The 22125-nt window shown below is 39.8% G+C and overlaps 1 non-coding gene across 1 annotated transcript; it reads left to right on the forward strand.

Moving 5' to 3' along the window:
• Positions 1 to 17895: 17895 nt before the first annotated feature.
• On the forward strand, positions 17896 to 18002 carry LOC145056105 (small nucleolar RNA R71). The gene has a single exon (XR_013685641.1). It is a non-coding gene; the product is annotated as a small nucleolar RNA R71 (small nucleolar RNA).
• The last annotated feature ends 4123 nt before the right edge of the window (positions 18003 to 22125 follow it).

Genomic DNA, 22125 nt, shown 5'->3' on the forward strand with positions numbered 1-22125 from the left:
TTTTATGAAAATGTGCATTTTCGGCCCATTTATAAATAAATTTATCTTTTTGGCCCAAGTTGCAATAAATTCACATTTTCGTTTCTTCTTATCAAAAAAATGTATTTTTGGCACAACTTTGTTGAAAATGACATTTATGCCCACAAAAGTCCAAAAGTTTACAATCTTGGCCTAAAAATTCGAAAAAGCACAAAAGAAGCCCATTTATGAACTTACACATTTTTAACCCTTTTTAAGATCACAAATGCCATAAAGATTCATATGTATCAAAATACATCCTTTTTGGTCCCTCAAAACCGTGAGTTACATCAAAAATACCTCATTTTTGGTTATTTTGACATTTTTGGCTCTCTTATGGAAATTTCTTAGTTTTAAGTAACTTTGAAGTATTTTAAAACCTTTTCCTTGCATAATAAGTTGAGATAAGTGTTATGTTCTACAAATATCATCACATTTTAGTAGATCTTCAAGTTCATGGAGTTTATAACACATAATCACACATATATCAAGAAAAACACACAAAATCATGCATACACACATAGATCTACACAAAACAACTTGTATTCTCCCCCAAAACATAGTAAAAACTAAAAATAGGGGGTATGAAATTACCTTGCTTTGGAGATTTCGGTTGAGGAGGGATTTTTGGAAGAGTTTATGGCCTCGCTCACTTCATTGAAGAGATCTTTGAATTCTAAGTATGAAGCTTAGAGAGATCTTGTTGTATACTCTCAAACTCAAGAAATTGTGGAAGGAATGGATGGATTTTTACTTGAAGTTATTGGAGGAATGTAGTAACTAGAATTGAAAGTGAAGGTTGTGATAGGAGACCCTTGGCTGAGAGATAGATAAAAGGGAGAGAAGAGAGAAGTAAGATGTGATGTTGCATAGAAACATGAGATTAGCATGGAGATTTGTTGGATAAGTGCATGGAAATCTACCTTGTAAACATGAGGTCGCACTCTCTAATTATTCCATTGTTTTTTTTTTTTGCCTAGCCGAGAATGGGGGAAAGGAAAAGAGAAGGGAAAAAGCTTGGGCCATGCTTGCTTATATTCGATATTAAGAGGCCCAAGTTGAGAATTTTTGGCCCATGATGACAAAGTGAGACATTTTAGGCCCAATAAGGCCCATGAGAAGTCTTATGGCCCAAAATGCTATGGTTTGATGAATGTGGGTCCAATTAGATCCCAAATGGGTTCCCTGACCCAAAATAATCAAATGAAAAGTTTACTGGCCCATTAGGCCCAATAAGAGGATCCTGGTCCATACTGAGTTTGAACCGAACCATTAGGGTTTCAAACCCACAATTGAGTATTTAATATGTATTAAATTAGGTTTTGGACTTCACTCAGGAGTTTTGATTTAAATGGATGTTTTTGATTGAGCATAGTACATGATATCCACTTAGATTACAAGTTTTACGAGAGTTGATGTTTACATGAAAACATAATTTCCTAGCTAAAAATGCTAGTTGTGACAGTTTGGGCTAATGATCCATGTTGATTAGGATGGACTAAATCTATGTCGAAGTCCATGAAGAGTTAGTCCAAAGGGCCTATCATATGGATTACTGGATTAAAGGCCTAAGGCTTCATGCTTTGGATAAATGAAAATTGCACGTATAACTTGAGAAAACTCAGATCTAAAGCATTAGGGTTGTATGTGCACCATAGCGATGTTATAGTGCTCAAAACTCAACAATGGTTTCCTAGGAAAAATGACCAGCATAAAAACTATGTATAATCATTTCCTAGTATATCAGGTAGCATAATGATTAGGCATAATATCGTTGCTTAAAAAATAGTCAGAGTTTCTACCGATAATTTATATTGTTTCATGTTTAAATATAAACTAATAATATATTTATAAAAATATATTTCGACAAAGAATTTTAATAAGCATGTATCCTCAAAGTGGAAATTGGAGAAAAGAAACAGATTTGTGTGGGACGAAATGAGGGGGCATCAACCCTCTTTTTATACAACATTTTCACGTCGCGCAAGGGAGGTGCACATCGTGCTCAAGTGGCGTGGCTCCATTATGCTACTGACACGTGTTTGAATGTTGCTAGTGAATTGCATCCCTTTCTAGAAGTTGGTGTGCTCCCCGTGCAACGAACGCGTCGCGTGCAAAAATGTTGATTCTTGTAAAATCCGTAACTTCTTCATAAGAGCTTTGTTTTCAACGTTATTTTTATCCACACGTAGCTATCGATGAGTACTAGAACTTTCCTTTAGGATGTATTGGAGAATTCTGAATTTATTTTTAGTGCATATTTTTATATAATTTAATGATTTATAAAAATCATAAGACTTTCGTACGAACTCTGATTTTGGCTTTCCTTTTACCATAATTCCTATCTTAAATAGTAACTTGATTTTCCTTTACGTAACTTTAACTAAAATTCAATCATTCTCTTCGTAGTTTTTGTGGAATTGTATATATACTTAGATTATATAAAAAAAAATGAATAATAATTCATTTATCAGTTAACCCGTTCACCGAACGAGTATTATATTAGTTATTATGGTTTAATAATTAATTAGAAACCAATTGGAAAATCAAATTTCAGAACTAGTTAACAGTTTAATTAATAGAAGGGTTTAATATCAATTACTCAATAGTTGATTGATCAAGAATAATCTAGAACCCTAGAAAGAAGGATCCATACCATATGTGCTTGAGTATAAAACCTTGGAAGACATCCGAGGCTATAAATACGGCCTTAGGAATTCTTTCTTGGCTTGATTTTTTGCCATCTTTCTCCCCCCTTGTGGAAAAACTCTCCTTATAGTTCATCCCCTCCTAGTTATTTTTTTTATTCTACTCTTTTGAGTTCATTGGGTTTGAACCAAGAGAAGGATTCTAGTTTGCGTCCTTTACATCTAGACAAGGTTGCACGCACGAGAGCTTAAGCAAAAAGGTCTTTGGCTGCAAAAGAGGTATGTGATTCTTCCTTTATATTTTATTTTACTAGGGTAGATATAATTAGTATGAAACCATAGATCCCATGGTGCATGTACACTTAGGTATATCGTAGTTTCGATTTTCCGCTATCTAGTTTTGAGTGTATTTGATGCATAGAAAACCCAACAGTGGTATCATAACCATTGGTTCATAATTACTAACACACTTAATCAATATTTTCTACAAATTCTTGTTTGAAACTGAATGAAAGAAGAAAATTCAAAAATTCAAAACAGATAAACCATTTGTCGCAGCTCGGGAAGTGAGCAGCCCGGATTTGGGTTTCCCGTACTTGTTTTTTATTTCTCAAACTTGAAGATTTATAATATGGATAGTTACCCAATTTAAAATGTTTTAAATCTATAAAATAATCAATATTATTTAATAGATATTTAAATTTGAATATTTATTTATTTATTATTTTAATAGTGAATTTAAATATTTAATATTATTTATAATAAAGATTTATAAATTTGAATATTAACCCCTCATGATTTATTAACTGCTACATTGCGCCCTCAAAATTAATTAGAATTAATAATAGACAACTAAATTTAAAGATTTTTTAAATTTACCCCTTATATATGTGTATATATATATATTAGAATTGTGTCTACTATATATATAAGAAAGTTAGAACATGCGTTCTCGCGTGTTTAAATGCTGACATTATCAGCCTTACCATGACTAGGCTCACTCATTATGATGTAGGGGTTTAAGGAGGTCTCTATGATTCCTAATGAGGTCGATTTTCAATATGTTTCGTGCTTACCATCCTCACCGCCCTATTACATTTTGAGAGTAGAGTTACCAAAAGGGTTTAATAGTGATAATGATCAATCTAAATGTAACATCCCAAAAATACGGTCCAAAATTTTCATTTAAAGATCATTAAAAAACCTTAGTTATCAAATCTTTCACCCAAAAAATAATCAATATCTCAAAACATTATAATTAGAGTATCAAAACATCAGAGTAAACATCCCATACTAAAACATCATGGTGTGTGCGATTCAGTCATCCCGAGCTCCTCCTTCCGCTGCCGGAAGTACCTGAAACCAAAACTGAAAACCGTAAGCACAAAGCTTAGTGAGTTCCCCATACTACCACATACTATACACATAAACATACGTACTAGGCCCTCGCCCGCTACATCAGGACTTACCTGGCATCAGACTCGCTCTAGCATCGGGCCCCGCTTGGTATATAGATTTGTTTCTACTAGGCCCCGCCTGGCTCTGGGCCCTGCTCGCTAGATCCATACAAAAAATAACACATAATCATGCTAGTACATAACAGACAAACACTACACTGTAACTGCTAGTCTCGAGGCCCCACCTATCTTGGGCCCCGCCCCTACTCTGCTAATAATGAGATATGGAACCTCGTCCACACTCAGCTAGTGATGAGATATGGGCCCCCGCACAAACTCACCTCCCTACCAGGTACATATAAGTATCACAAAGACAAAAAGTATAACTAAACATGCACTCCTTCCTCGGGTACCACACGACATCGAACCGTAGTTCGGAAACATACATAATAACCTTCCTTGGGCCTCGCCCAGCATCGGACCGAAATCCAGAAATATAAACTACATCGGGCTAACCCCGACATCGGATCTAAATCTGGTATATGCTAACATACATAAACGGGTCGACATTGGTGCCTTCGACCTGCTCCTACTGGAGAAAACTCACCTCACAAGCTGACTGATAATCCCACGAATAAACATCTTGCTGCTAGCTGGAAGATCCCCGAACTACTGATCACTCGACTCCCCGAACTATCATTACAAACATAATACTTAGTCAAGAATTGATAATCCTTCTTAGTGCAAAATGACCATTTTACCCCTGGTCAAAGCCAAAGTCAACGCTTGATCAATGTCAAAGTCAACGGTCAAAGTTAACACTTCGAGTTGACTCAACTCGCCGAGTTCTGTAAATTAGAATCCTGAAATCTCAATCTAACTCATCGAATCACCCCCTGTCTAGCTAAGTTCCCTGGCTACTCATGGTCGTGACTTAGCGGATCAACTCATCGAGTCATCCTCAGACTCGTCAAGTTCTACCGTGATTAGAAACGGAACAACTCAATTCAACTCGTCGAGCCCCTCCCTGGACTCGCCGAGTCCCTTAGTCTGTTTGGTCCATCTTAATAGATTAAGCCCCTACACTTCAGATCTAAGCCCCAAGCTTCGTAGATACTCTAGAAATACTACTAGAGGAGTAAAGTTTCCAACTTTACCCATTTTTACCTTTCCTAAAAGGAATAAGCTCAAACCCTAACTCCTTAAGACATAGATTCTTGTCCAAAAGCCATAAAACTCCAAACTAAGCATACTAACATAGATCTAGGCCATAGACATCGTTTGGACACGTAAAGTTCCTTCCTTTTCTTCCATGTATGGCCCTTTTGGGCTCAAAAGGGCCAAGATGACATCTTAGATCTTGCATGGGGGCTTCAATGGCATAAATTTTGCACCTTTATGCCTTAACAACCCTCAATGATTCTAGATCTGAAGAGATCCTTACTTAGGACGTCCATGTCCCATAGATCAAGCTTCTTAGACAAAAACCCTCATAAAGATGAAATAGATAGATCTAAGAAACCATTGGTCAAGTTAGAGACTTGATTACTAGAAAATGAAGAGGATAGAATGTTGTTTCTAGATCTACTAGCTTCCTTCTGAATCCTCAAGCTTTTCCTCTCTTTACTAGCTTCAAAACACACCAAGCACACTCAAAAATGGCTCACAAGCTCATGGAAGGCACTAGGATTTTCGTGTATTGGGGTTTGGACAATGGAGGTTGTAAATAAGGCCAGGGGTGTGGGTTAAGGATGCTTAAATAGGGTACAAAACCTGGATTTAGGGTTTCTCATACCCAGACCAACTCGTCGAGTAGGTCCTTCCACCCGCGTCCTAATATTGCTTCTACTCGTCGAGTTACCCTCCTTGGACTCAACGAGTAGACCTTTTGAATTGGAGTTTTTCTTTCCTTAATTAGCCTTCTGGATTCCGGGTGTTACAACTCTCCCCCACTTAAACTAGACTTCATCCTAGAAGTCTTCTGTGGTTACCCATATCAGATAATTCTACTGCATCACGACCCCGGCTTCCGCTATTTATCCCGGACTAACTAATGCTTCTCATGGGACACAGTAGTCACTTCGAACTAGCCTGATTGCTCATAACAATTCTTATACAATGCATAACCTTGTCTGCTCAGTCCGGTCCTCGAAAGCACCGCTACACTTGGCATCCTGAGGGTCCAACCATTACCTTATGCAGTCGATGGCCTTCCCAAGGCAACTGCATAAAAGCGAAAAAAAATCCTCTCCTATCTCTATAAAGCTTAAATCTTCTATCGTAACTGCAATCCCGGCCACTCCTAGTGTCGGTCATTCCGTCATTGCCCATTTAATGATCCACTTACTATGTCCAGATGTAGAACACCCAACTCAGCGTGTGAATCAGATAATCCTTCGAGTAGAAGATTCATCCCTGCAATGGTTAGACTCAGACGAGTGTTGTGCAATAGAGTCAAATCCTTCACTCTAAGATTATTTAATCCTAGTGTGAGTGACTTAGAACCTATCGGTCAACTAACTGCTCCATATAAAATTCTCTTGTCACTATCTATCCGAAGACCCTGCTGTCTCTTATCTGCTTTCCAGATGAACCGAGACTGCCCTGGTCCCAACTGAGCTGCCATTATCTGGAATACCGGACTCTCACCGGCTACTGAACCCAAGCACAACCTCTCAGCCACTCCCAGCGACTTCCGAAGATAACTTCGGTTATCTAAAACTACTCTATCAACTTTAACGCTTGGCTACCTGATCTTATGATCCTCGATCCCCTACTTTGACCCTACGGTCTCTGCTAGGTCCCACCTATACTGCTATAATGGTACAGGCCTCGCCCATGAGTCTCACCCAAACTATACTATGGAGCAGCCTTTTCCCACAGATCTCACCTATCTAGGGCTACACAGGTCCAGCTGCAACTAGAATCTCAATGAACTATCCTTTCCTGGTTCCTCTCACACTAACTAGGAGATACGTGCCTCGCCCACACTCCGCCAACTAGGAGATACGGGCCCTCACCCACACTCCGCTAGCTAGGAGATATGGGCCCTCGCCCACATTCCAATAACTAGGCTACTAATGAATGATACAGCTATCTCGCAGACTTACAACACCTCCCGAACTGTCTAACTACTAGTGAACGCTACGGCTATCCCGTAATCTTACATCCTGACTAAAATTGCGTCCTGCCAGGAAAATCTCCAACCTAGTTTCCCAAACCAGTTATCAACTACTGAGAATACACGAACTCAATGTTGGGAAGTTTACCAACTCTTACTCCCGTGCTCCTCTATCCAAACATCCACATGGGCCACTTCCTTCTCAACGAGAATGCGAAGTCATCCTAGTTTCGCATCTACTTCAATTCGTGACTACTTGGATGGTTCTCCTCCACTTTGATTCGACTAGCTCCTTACAGATCACAGCTATGGAAAGGATTCTCAATGCTTCTTACCATCCAATGATCGATCTGCTGGAAACCAACGCTTACCATCACTAGTGATCCACAACTACCCAATACTAAAACACTACCACTCTTGAAGGCTAGCGGAGCACTCCCCGAGTTCCAATCACACTTGTTACAGTTATTGCATCTTGAGACCATGCTCAAAATCAGACGTCTTCGAAATACTACTCTAAAATCCAGGGTATGCAGATGGCATATAACTCTATCATAAGCAGGGAACATAATTCTAAAGTACATTTACGAATATCGATGCAGTACCATAACAATAAAATCATAATAAAAGTTGATAAGAAAGCAAAAGATACGCACCTGCAACATCAGAGGCTGCTCACGTCTCCTCTGTGATCAGCTGGAAAGCCCTGTTCCTCGCTGTAGGCGCCTCTACCAAGCCCTGACAGCCATCGGTGATCCTCAAAGTCGCAGGGGCAAGTGTTATCACCTATCCCACTATAACCAAACTCAGACATTGGGCCTTCTTGAGGCCCCGTTGACTGCAATGGAAGCAGATCAGGTCTGATCCCTGGGTAGTGGTAGAAGTACAATCCCTACTAAAATGACAGATACGGCTGTACTTGAAGCAGCCCGAATCACCACCATTGCTGCTCCTACACGCACCCTCGTGCGTCCTGCCCCACTTGCCACATCGACTGCAGCCCTGATAATCTCTCGAACTCGAATCTGACCCCTAGGGCTTCTTGCCCGAACCTGTGGATACTTGAATCTCATACGACTTCCTCTTCCTTTCTGACTCTAAGTCAATCTCTCTCTCCCTGGCTCGAGCGATCATATCCTCTAGTGTCTTACAGCTAGACTAGCTCACAAACTATATGATATTTCTCCTCAACATCTCGTGACATTGGGCGTTCTTCATCTCCTCGTCCGCCACATACTGCGGAACAAGAAGGGCCCTCTCCATGAAATTGGAGGTGATCTTTGTCACCGTATTTGTAATCTGCTGGAGGTCCTAGAACTCCCAAGCTAACTACTGCACCTCAATCACTGGTGTGAACTCGGCCCTGAATCTGGCCGAGAAGTCACTCCATGTCATCGCGTCCAAAGCGGCCTTGAAAGATTTACGTCCATTCATGGAATCTAGGCCTCAAAATGACAACATAAGCTCATTATAGGGTTGGATGCACAAAATCTTGTCTCTAACTCAATAAAGCTCGGATCTTTGGGCTCACTAGACCTTCTATAGTCCAGATCTGAGGTTTCAATCTCATGATATGCTCAAGGGACTCAATAACAAAATATGGGTGGGAGAAAACCCTAAAACTCCCCCAAATCAAGATCTCATAAAGGAAAGGTCAAGAGAGAAGCTTTTTACCTCCACATAGCAGCTAATCACTGAAGAACACTAGATCTACAGCCCCTCCTTTGATCAAATCCACAAAGCTCTCCAGATCTCCTTCCAAAGATGCACAAAGAACTCAATTTAGTCTCTCTTTCTTTCTTTCTCTCTCTCTCTCTCTCACATACACACACAATCGAGTGGAATTTGCCTAGGGTTTCTCACAAGGATCTAAGGTGACAATGGTGGTGGAAATGAGGGCCTAAGGTCATTTAAATAGGACACAAAACCGGAAAATTAGGGTTTCCTCACACAGCGCCAAAATCATCCAGTTGGTCCTTCTGACTCGTCGAGTTGGTAGTAAAACCCGCATGGCCAAATTCGTCTCCACTCGACGAGTTGGAGAATCCAACTCATCGAGTTTATCAGTCAATGCATAAATAAACATATAAATATTATACCTAGGATTCGGGATGTTACAATTATCCCACACTTGAATAAGACTTCGCCCTCGAAGTCATGCTTTTGAAACAACTCCGGGTATTGCTCGCGTATCTCGGACTCCGGCTCCCAAGTCCACTCAGATCCATTCCGATATTGCCACTGGACCTGAACCAGGCGCACCTATTTATTCCCCAAAACCTTCACCTTCCAATCTAAGATTGCTAGTGGCCTCTCAATGCATTTCAGGCTCGCGTCCACCTGAATGTCTTCTAAGGGTACCACCGCTATCTCATTGACTACACACTTCCTCAGCTGAGACACAAGGAAGGTGTAATGAATCTGGCTCAACTCTGAAGGTAGCTCCAACCGGTTGGCTACCTTACCCACTCGGGCAAAACTCTAAAAGGACCAATGTATCTAGGGCCCAGCTTGCCCCGTTTCCTAAATCGGGTCACCCCTTTTCATGGGGATACCTTCAGGAGGAAAAAATATCCGACATGGAACTCTAGCTCGGATTGTCACCGGTTTGCGTAACTCTTCAGGCGACTCTGGGCCATCAGTAACCTCTGTCTGACGTGTTGAATCTGCTCGGTCGTCTTGAGCACTATCTCAGTGCCATCCATCACTCTCTGCTTTACCTCTCCCTAACAGATCGGATTTCGAAACCTCCTCCCATATAAGAGCTCAAATGGAGGCATACCAATATTGGAATGATGGCTATTGTTGTATGAAAACTCAGCCAAGGGCAAATAAGTAACCCAACTTACTCCAAAGTCCATGACACATGCACGCAGCATGTCCTCAAGCATTTGAATTGTCTGCTCACTCTGCCTGTCTGTCTGCAGGTGGTATGCGATACTGAATTGCAACCGGGTACCCAAATCCTCGTGGAACCTCTTCCAGAATCTGGAAGTAAAACGCACATCTCGGTCTGACACTATTGATGTCGGTAGTCCATGTTGTGCCACCACCTCTCGCACGTAAATCTCAGCCAACTTCTCTGCAGAAGAGCTCTCACAGATAGCAAGGAAGTGAGCACTCTTCGTCATCCAGTCTATGATGTGTGTAAACTCAACTAGTTTTAATATGACTTTTAATTATAAAATTGACACACAAAGGCAATGGACCTATCAATTGTGGTGTAGCTAAATAAGTAGGGTATCGAACACAGGGAATAGAAAATTAAAACTATAAACTAATATTATCTAAAACTAAGTAATAAACGAAGGATTTCTCTAGTTTTACAAGACTAGAAACTTAATTAGAATACCTAACACTCAAATTAACTAACTAGCAACTAAAACACGAAATTACCAACTAAATTCAATAATAAAGAGGACTTCTCTTTAGGTTCGACTCATTTGTTCCCATGGATGATTTCAATGTATTGGATTAATTCTTCATTGGCTACCGACTAAGATGATTAGGTTAACGTTCGCTATTACTAATCCTTAGAAAACAAATTAACTCAAGCAGTGGCCAGTTGTCTAAATTAACGGATTTCCTAGTTATTGATTCGGGTTAAATAAGACTTGTAATGGTAAATTAAATTGGCCCTTTAATTAACCTCGTATTGATGTTCATCAAACAAGCTCACACATTAACTTACCTATCTTCTAGTTAATTCTAGTTTCACGTTCGCTATTCCTAGACATACAACTATGTGGTCACGATAAATCATATGAAATTAATAACTAAGAGATGTTCATACAACTTAATTACTGATTTATTAACAAGAGAATAGTTATTGTTAACACATAAGGTTCTTTAACAAGCTTAATAAAACATAATCACCAATTAAAATTAATCCTAATCAAATAATCAATCCATGCTCACAAATTCATCTACCCTAACAGAAGTTATGAGTTTTAGCTCATGATTGCAGTAAACATAGACTTAAAAATGAAATCAAAGTATGTAAACATGATTCAAATCAAAAGGTTATTAAGAATAAACCAAAATTGTATTGATTCTCATCACAATTGAATATAGGGTTGATCCACAGCTCCTCACGACCTAGCAGCACCTCTAATCATTTATCAGCCTCCTAGGGTTCCAGAAAAGTCCCCATCTCGATCTCAAGGTCCCTATTTATAATATTCTGGAAACAGAGGCGACTCATCGAGTCTAATGACCGACTCGCCGAGTCCATAATTAAAAATCCATGTACGGCAAGGACTTCTAGATGTTCGCGAATATTCGACGCGACTCGCCGAGTAGTCGACCCTACTCATCGAGTCCTTCTTGGTTTTTGGCATTTTTCTTCTTCGTTCAACTCCCGAGCTTCCAACTGCTTCCTTTCGCTTCCGAGCTTCTCTTTTGGACTGAAAATACAATTTGAACAATGTTAAGTACCTTTTGTCCATATTATGCAATTAATTAGCCAATAAATGATAAAAATATATACTAAATATAGGGCTAAGCATGCACTTATCAAAATACCCCACACTTGTCTTTAGCTTGCCCCCAAGCAAAACTGAATTTTAAACATACTAGTATCACATAAGACAATCCCAGTTAAACCCAGCCATTATGCCAAGGCCACAACGCATGTATTTGTGTCTAAAATTTTCCTAAGGACCCCCCTCCCCTTAATTCTAAATACTAACAATCATCATAAACACTTTCCCACTTTTTCCGAACAATGCTCATTTTATGCATCCCTCTGAATCCATTCGCAGAAAACCTCCTATCCTCAAGGTATTTTTGGCTGAGCAACCAAAGCATACATAAACTAGAAAATTACAATTATTGATACCCTCATACAACTTTTTGGAATTCTTTACTTCTTGATATTTGATCTTGAATTTTCTATAATTCACCACCTTCTTTGATTTTTTTGGTATCTTCAACTTTTTGAATCTTCGGAATTTTAATCTTTTGATCTTCACTTTGATTGCTCCAAAATTCTTACAACTTTTCTTGTAATTCTCTCTTTTTTTTCACATGTAACTCACTTTTTTTCTTTCACTCAAAACCCTACATGCTTAAGCAAGGGAGCTCAACTTCAATCTTTATTGGTTAAAGATATAAATTTTCCTGGATACATTTCTGGTACACGATGCTAAACTTATTGCATCCTTCAAACTAAGCAGGGTCGTGTTTTTGTCCCATGATTTCACTAGAATAAAGGAGGCCACAAATGCATTAGAACGTATGTTGGCTCAAATAAACATTTGGGTCTTCATGCAATCATCAAACGTAACACTAGCATAGAATCCTAATTGCTTTTACCAAAATTTTCTAATTTAGCCCTAGCAATTGTAATGCAAAATTTCAAAATTTTGAAAATTTAACTAAAATTGCAACTAATGCAACCAAATGTAACCAATTAATGCAACCAAATGTAACCAACCCCCTACCCCACACTTAATTTATGCAATGTCCCCATTGCATATTATGCATGATAAAGAACATAGAGGTAAAGAGGGAATTGGAACAAACTCCCCTGGGGTAGTAGTGGCGAGGTTGATTTCCTTCTCTTGAGCTCCATCTTCAGCTGACTTTAGACATGGGAACAAATCATCCATGTCTCGGGCGTCAAATCTCATGAGGGTAGCTCCAAATATGCAGGAAAAATACTCGAAAATCCTCAGGAATTGATTGCAAAGAAAATGCGGTCAAGTGGTGTAACGAATAGCATCGAATCAGCAACCTTATAGGTGGAATGATGACCGAATCTTCGAGTCAAATAGGCGACTCGTCGAGTACTATCGTGAAAAGTCAGAAATCGTGAAAATATAAACTAGGACCCATCGAGTCCGGTAAATGCACTCGGCAAGTCCTTACTAGGTAACTAAAAATTGGATTCTACTTTATATCTAGCTCTTGGTGGACTTCATTGCTTCAGTAATCATTCACTCGGTAACCCCTTTAGAACCAGACTCGTCACTTAGACTCAATACGGCGTCCTCTCTCACCAAAACTTGACTCTTTTCATTTTTCTTTCTTTCTCTAGACTCCTTTTGCTAGTATTCCCTAACTAAAATTCTGAAAAGAACCAAGGCAATTACAACATCAAGCACGTAATTTAAATCCAAATTAAAAAAAATTAAAACAAACCAAACAAACAAATAAAAATTGTCTTAAAAACAAACACATAAAAGGATAAAAACTTCAATCTTCATCATTTGTGTCTTCTTCCTCATCTTCCTCTCTAACTCCATTTCCACCAGCTTCGCTTTTCCATGCATCCATCCTCTCCTCCCAAGTTGAAACATATGGAAATTGTCCCCCATCCACATGTTGAATATTAAAATGACTAAACAATTGGATGAAGGATTGGTTGGTAAATTTCGAACTCCATCCCAAATCATCTAAATATCTCCTCCCCTCCTCATTTAACCATTTCGGGGGTACATTGTCTTCAACCGGAATAACCGGTGGATCGTGGTGTGCTTGCTCGCGTCTTGGTCAAACCCTCCTTCCCGGCTCCTCGGGTCCAATCACGGCATCGTCATGTGGGATATCATAATGACCCCCTCCATAATCCTCAATAATGTGCGCCCTACGTAAAAGAATAAGATTAAAGGGAGGTATCGGGATCACCGTCATCAAGTTCCATGCTCCCCGTTCCATTAACCCATAAGACTTGGCTAGGCGGGTCACAAACATCCCGCCATTTATCTTGGAAGTTTTTTGATCTTTCACCGCCCCATCCGCTAAGTATGATGCCATGCAATAGGGAAGATTGCAGAAAGTGTTGGGAGTAATAATACTCCACAAATAGAACACATCAAGATTGGGCACCTTGTCATCATCCTTCCGCATGTTTATGATATTGGCAATAAGGCAATGAATCAATCTATGGGTGGGTAATCGTATACTCCCCTATTGAGCCGATTTTGGGATATAAACTTTATTAGCAATGGTATTCCACCAATTAGAATCCACAACTCCCTCAGGAAACTCCTTATGACAATGCACAAGAAAGGTACCAAAACCCACAGTGGTGACCAATTTTTGGTCATATATACCAAGTCTACTGGCCAGCTCCACCATGCTGTATTGGCGGAATTCACCACCAGGACTAAAAGTAAAAACCCCAGGGTTGTAGTAGTCGTCCCTTCCTCGGAAGTTGACAGTTGAGAAAAATTCCCAACATAATTCCTTATACACTTGTTCTTGGACACGAAACAAACGACTCCAACCATCACATATAATAGACACCCCATTATTCATAAACTCTTTAATAAGGTACGGAGCCAACTCCTCTTCGTAACGAACCCTTCTCAGCCATTCCCAGTCAATTGCATGTGATACACAAACCTCCTTCTTCTTGATTTCAACCAATTTTTTACTCTAGCATTTCATTGTTGATTCCAACTCAATCCTTGGAAAATTTAACCAAGGATGGTCACCTTGGTTACTCCTAGAACTCTGGCCACCTCGGGAAAACATTTTCTGCACAAGACAAACAAATGTCATCCAGAAAAACAGGTAATCATTAAAATAAAGTTATGCGACCTGCCCAGGGACCGACTCAGAGAGTCCATGAACAGACTCGGCGAGTCCTTTGAACTGTTCGATTCGCATGTCTGATTATGGCAAAATCATCCAACAACATGCATACTTTCTTCTAAGGTTTTGTTTGAAGAGTATATATCAGCAATCAATTGCCCTTATAACATCCTAATTAGATAAAAATTTAAAAACCCTAGTCAAAATCGTAGTTGGGACCTAAATTAATCCATTATCATGCAGAGTTCTAAGTTATGAAGATGAAGAATAAACAAAAATCATACCTTTTAGCAGTAATTGAAAGAAATCAAGGAAGAAAGTAAGATGCTTGAGAGAATTCTTGAGGGCACGTCGAGTAAGGGTTTGGTGGCGGTTGTAGTGAAATGTTTTTACAATTGGGTTAAAACCCCTAATTTTTACAGAAATGTAAAATTTATTTTTTTTCAGTAAATCGAACCGACTCATCAAGTCGGTGTATGGACTCGGTGATTCATATCGCGAATTACATCCATCTATGCGTAAGGGCTCGTCGATCAGTATGCAGACTCGCCGAGTCTTTTTATCAGTTGAAAACAAAAATTTGTTTAAACATTCCTTTATTTAAAATAATATGCCACCCCACACTTAGACCCTTAATTATTCTCAAGAAATCATTCATGAATGAAGATATAAAAACCCTAAATAAAACCTACAAAACAAAAACTAAAAAGAAAAGAAAAGCAAACTCTTTTGACGGGTTACCTCCCGCTCAGCGCTTCTTTTTGAGGAGTCTTTATTTGGACTCCATCTCGCTCACGCTGCTGCTGCTTCTTCCATGAGGGTCTCCTTCTTTAGCTTTTGCACTTTATACTTCATCTTGTAGAGATGGATTTTACTTTTATAAGACCTTTTTAAATCTTCCATCCGTTTCCTTGCAGCACTTTCTTCAGCTTTACGCTTTACCCCTTTACCATGCTTTTGCTCCATTCCTTCCTCGCTTGTCTTGTTGTTCATTATAGAATTTGATGGCTTGAAAGTCAACACTTCAAACTTAGTAGAGACAATGGCACGAGGCTTCGTCCTTTTCCTTTTTTTGGGCAATCCTTCTTGATCTAACATGGGTGCTTCAGTTGAAGAGTGATGGTTGTCATTAGTCCAAGCTTTTGGATCTCCTTTATCTTCTAAATTTCCATTATCCTTTTCTCCCATAATTGTTTCAAGAATTGCCAAATGCTCAATTCCAAGACTAGAAAAGTCTTTAACAACTTCTTTTTCTTCAAAAAGGTCCTCAAAGCAATCAGGGGTACTAATGGGTTGCAGAGTAAAACTTTCACCAGTTTGAACTTTTTCGACTGGACTCGTCGAGTCATTAAACACGACTCGGCGAGTCAGTAAACCTTGAAAAAAATTTCACTTTCTAGATCATCAGCTTCCTTGATCAGCCTCTCTATCTCTTCTAAATCACCAATGGCATCAAAACTATCCTCCAAAGACAACATGAATTGATTTGGATTGCTTTCTTGTAAGTATGCAAGTTCCTTCTCTAGTAATTCATCATCCAAGTCTAGCGGCAACACCTTCACTTTTCACAAATCATTTTACTTATCTTCTTGCTTAGCTCCAAAAACCACCGGATCATCTCCCACTCGTAAAGTTAGTGTAGATTCGTGCATGTCTACCAAAGCACAAGCGGTATTTAAGAATGGTCGCCCAAGGATGATTGGCACTTTAAGATCCTCCTTCATGTCTACTATTATGAAGTCAACCAGAAATATTAGCTTATCAACTTTAATCAAAAGGTTTTCACACACTCCCATTAGATATATTATAGTCTTGTCGGCCAAGTGGATCTTCATACGAATAGGCTTCGGGTTCGGGAGGTTCAACTTTGGAAAAAGGAATAAGGCATAAGATTAATACTTGCCCCCGAATCGGCCAATGCTCGAGTAGTCATTGTGTTGCCAAATTGGCAAGGCACGGTTATGGTTCCCTAATCACCCTCTTTTCTGGTAGTTCATTTAGCAATACTTCAGGAACTTCTTCCATGTTTTGTCTAGTAGAAAAGAGATTTTTAAGCAAAGTTGCATATTTAGGCATTTGAAGTATCGTTTCCACAAATGGAATGTTCACTAGGAGGGTCTTTACATGCTCCATAAATCTTTGATATCGTTGAATCTGCTCATCTGGTATGGCTCGGATCGGAAATGGAAAATGGGGCCTGTATGGTTTTGAAAGAGAACTATTTTTGCTTCAGCTCTCGGACTCGTCGAGTCCATGTAGCCAACTCGGCGAGTCGAGTCGGGTTTGCTTGAATTGCCTTCATTCGTTTCTTCTGCTTGCTCCTTATTGGGTTTCTTCTGGATAGAGGTCAAAGGAGTGAAAATTTTGTCATAATTGGTGGCTATCACATTTATATGCGCCATTTTTGGATTTTGTTCAATATTGCTAGGAAGTCCACCGAGTGTTCTTTGATTGATTTGTTGTGCCGGCTGACCTATCTTGTTTTTCAATGTTATGAATGGAGGATTGCTGATTCCTAAGAAATTTTTGTTGATCTTTCATCATAGCTTGATGATCTTTAATCATTTCTCGTTGCTCCTTCAATTCATTATCGGTATCATTGTGCCTCTTCTCGGACGCAGCTACAAACCTTGTGAACATCTCCTCCAAATCAGCTCTTTTTTCAATAACGGTTTCCTCCTTTTAATATAAACCCCTCTCTTTTTGCTTGAACTTCTCCTCCTTTTCCTTTTTGTATTCGTCATACGGGAGCCATTCCATCTTCAGTTTCCGCCAATTATCATCAAATCTATCGCCACTTGAATAAAATACTTGAGCCTTCTTGTTTCCATTCTCATCCAAATCATAATCTTTAGTAAGATGAGGTCCATTACAATTCTCACATCTAACTCGAATAGCATGGACTGTTTGATCCATCTTAGTCATTCTCTGATCCAAGCTATCTAGTTTAGCCATCATTTCCGCCATGCTATCATTAACAGTGTTCACTACCCCCCTGCTTACTTCATTCCTTGGGTTATGATATTCTCTAGAGTGTTTAGAGAATTCCTCAATTAATTCCTTGATCACCGGGGGTGGCTTCTTGGTGAGCGGTCCTTGCGAGTCAAGAAGCTGCCTTGTAGTCACATTGACTCCATCTTAGAAAATGGAGACTTCTTGTTGGCTATTAAGATCATGATGTGGGAAATTCCTTAGCAGACTTTTATATCTCTCCCATGCCTCATAAAGGGACTCTCCAGGTTGTTGTTCAAAGTTGGCAATAGCTTTCTTCAATTTGGCTATTTTCGAAGGTGGGCAAAACCGGTCAATGAATTCTTCTTTCATCTTAGCCCATGTAGTGATGGATCCAGGAGGTAGTGACTTGAGCCAATCCTTTGCAGCACCTTTTCATGTAACTAGAAGCATACGAAGCAGCTGGGTTTCGCGAGGCACATTTGGAACATTAAAATAATCAGCTACATCATTGACTTCATCCAAGTGTTTATAGGCATCTTCGTGGTCTTTTCCGTAGAAGGGAATCTCCTTGAGTTGAGCAAGTATGTGACCCTTAAGCTCAAAAGTGGCAGTCGCGGGAATTGCGGGTTGCACAAGTCTCGGGTCGGTATCATCTCTTATACACTTCTTCCGTTCGCCCATGGGAACTTCATCGATGTTCACCATGGTGTTGTCAAAGTCACCTTCTAGATCGCTACCTTCTTTAAATTCGCTTTCTTCCCTTTTGGAGTCGTACACGATGTCTTCCTTGATTGGGTCTTCGTTTGCTAAGGAAGAGGTGTTGGATGCTCCTGATTTGCTGCTCTTTTTCTTGCTAAAGACAGATTTGAGATTCTTCAAAGGTGAGTTCTTTGAAGAAGTGGATTCTCCAATGGCTTTTCCTTTGTTCTTCTTTAGAGCCGACTCCGGGTCTTCAAGTGGAGGAACCAAAGGCGTATTGGATCCTCGGTTCATGTAACAACAGCAACCAAGGTAAGAAAAATGTGTAAAAAGAACAAAAAGAAAATAAAAATAAAAAGTGAAACAGCGATGGACTCGCCGAGTAGCTTCGACTGCACTCGGCGATATCAAGGTAGAAACAGAAAAAAATTCTAATTAAATTTCTAAAACAGAAAACTATTAAAACTAATCTTAATAACTAAATTACCTAAAATAACTTTGTGCAAGATAAATCTCACACAAATGATCGATAAAACTAGAAATTAGTGCTAATTTTTTAAACCGTTCAACGGCGCCAAAAAATTGATGTGTGTAAACTCAACTAGTTTTAATCCTACTTTAATTATAAAATTGACACACAAAGGCAGTGGACCTATCAATTGTGGTGTAGCTAAATAAGTAGGGTATCGAACACACGGAACAGAAAATTAAAACTAAAAACTAATATTATCTAAAACTAAGTAATAAACGAAGGGTTTTCTCTAGTTTTACAAGACTAGAAACTTAATTAGAATAGCTAACACTCAAATTAACTAACTAGCAACTAAAACATCGAATTTCCAACTAAATTCAATAATAAAGAGGACTTCTCTTTAGGTTCGACTCATTTTTTCCCATGCACGATTTCAATGTATTGGATTAATTCTTCATTGGCTACCGACTAAGATGATTAGGTTCACGTTCGCTATTACTAATCCTTAGAAAACAAGTTAACTCAAGCAGTGGCCAGTTGTCTAAATTAACGGATTTCCTAGTTATTGATTCGGATTAAATAAGACTTGTAATGGTTAATTAAATTGGCCCTTTAACTAACCTCTTGTTGATGTTCATCAAACAAGCTCACACATTAACTTACCTATCTTCTAGTTAATTCTAGTTTCACGTTTGCTATTCCTAGATATATAACTATGTGGTCACAATAAATCATATGAAATTAATAACTAAGAGATGTCCATACAACTTAATTACTGATTTATTAACAGAAGAATAGTTATTGTTAACACATAAGGTTCTTTAACAAGCTTAATAAAACACAATCACCAATTAAAATTAATCCTAATCAAATAATCAATCCATGTTCACAAATTCATCTACCCTAACAGAAGTTATGAGTTTTAGCTCATGATTGCAGTAAACATAGACTTAAAAATGAAATCAAAGTATGTAAACATGACTCAAATCAAAAGGTTATTAAGAATAAACCAAAATTGTCTTGATTCTCTTCACAATTGAATATAGGGTTGATTCCACATCTCCTCATGGCCTAGCAGCACCTCTAATCGTTTATCAGCCTCCTAAGGTTCCAGAAAAGTCCTAATCTCGATCTCAAAGTCCCTATTTATAATATTCTAGAAACAGATGCGACTCGTCGAGTCTAGTGACCGACTCGCGAGTCCCTCATTAAAAATCCATGTACGACAAGGACTTCAAGATGTTCGCGAATCTTCGACGCGACTCGTCGAGTCCTTCTTGTTTTTTGGCATTTTTCTTCTTTGTTCAACTCCCGAGCTTCCAACTGCTTCTTTCGCTTCCGAGCTTCTCTTTTGGACTGAAAATACAATTTGAACAATGTTAAGTACCTTTTGTCCATATTATGCAATTAATTACCCAATAAATGATAAAAATCTATACTAAATATAGGGCTAAACATGCACATATCAGTCTATAATCACCCATATTACGTCTACACCTCGCGCAGTCCTCGGTAATTTGGTGATAAAATCCATGGAAATATGTTCTCACTTCCACTAGGGAATCTCTAGAGGCTGTAATAGGCCATGTGGATGCTAGTGCTCCACATTAACCTGACGACAGGTCAGGCACCTCTCGAATATCCATGCCACATCCCTCTTCATACAGGGTTACCAGTAATCTCTCTTCAAGTCCAAATATATCTTAGTGGCCCCTGGGTGGATCGAGAATCTCAATTTATGTGTATCCTCCATCAATATGCGCCGAGCTCCACCTGTATAGGGCAGCCAAATCCGCCCACGAAAAGTCATAAGCCCCCGACTATCCGTCCTAAACTCGGAAACCTGTCTGATCACCCCTACCTCTTGCGGTTCTCCAGCCTCACGGCCTCCACCTAGGTCTCTTGGATGGTATCTAAGACTAGAGTCATCACTGTCACCCTCATACACACATCTCGGATAGGAACACTCGTTGCTCTACGGCTCAAGGCATCAGCTACCACATTAGCCTTGCCTGGATGATACAAGATCTCACATTCGTAGTCTTTCACTACATCCAACCACCTCCTCTGTCTCATATTCAGGTTGGGCTGATCCATGAGGTACTTCAGGCTCTTGTGGTTTGTATATATGGTACACCGGACCCCATACAAGTAGTGGTGCCATATCTTGAGGGCGAACACCACCGTCCCGAACTCCAAATCGTGCGTGGGATATCTCGTCTCATGAGGCTTTAACTGCCTCGATGCATATGCTATCACATGCCCCTTCTGCATCAACACCGCACCCATCTCTGATATGGATGCATCATAATAAACTACAAAGTCCTCCACTCCCTCGGGAAGGAGCACTGGACCCTCACACAATCTCTGTCGAAGAGTCTCAAATGAGGCCTGTTGCTCGAGCCCCTAGGCAAATGTAACACCCTTCCGATTCAATCTAGTGAGAGGAATGGCAATCTTGGAGAAATATTTGATAAACCTCTGATAGTAGCCAGCTAAACCCAGAAAACTCTTGATCTCGGATGGGAATCTCGGCACCTCCCATCTCATAACTACCTCAATCTCGACCGGGTCGATCAATATCCCATTCTAATTAACGAGGTGTCCCAGGAACTGGACCTCTCGTAACTAGAAATCACACTTGGAGAATTTGGCATAAAGCCTCTCTGTCCTCAATACCCCAAGAATCTCTCGAAGGTGCTCCTCGTGCTGCTCTCTGGACCTCGAGTACACCAGAATATCATCGATGAACATGATCACCGATCGATCCAACATGGGTCTGCACACCGTTCATGAGATCCATGAATGTTGTCGGTGCGTTGGTGAGTCTGAAAGGCATCACCACAAACTTGTAGTGCCCATAACGAGTCCTAAAAGTCGTATTCTGGATATCCTCCTGGAAAACTCTCATATGATGATATCCGGGTCTCAAATCAACCTTGGAAAACAAAGATGCCCCTTCTAACTGATCGAATAAATCGTCGATCCTCAGTAGTGGATAATGGTTCTTGACCGTCAGCTTGTTCAACTCTCGGTAATCAATGCACATCTGGAGTGAACCATCCTTTTTCTTGACAAAAAGGATCGGTGCTCCCCATGGTGAGCTACCCGGCCTGATAAAACCTTTCCCCAACAGCTCCTGGAGCTGTGAGGATAACTCTTGCATCTCTAGTGACACAAGACGATAAGGTGCCTTGGCAATTGGCACCGCACCGGGAACCAAATCAATCCGGAACTCTACCTACCTCTCGGTAGGCACACTCGGTAACTCCT

This window comes from Lactuca serriola, chromosome 5, assembly GCF_051521515.1.
Source record: "Lactuca serriola cultivar US96UC23 chromosome 5, Lser_US96UC23_V15, whole genome shotgun sequence".
Classification (NCBI taxonomy): Eukaryota; Viridiplantae; Streptophyta; class Magnoliopsida; order Asterales; family Asteraceae; genus Lactuca; species Lactuca serriola.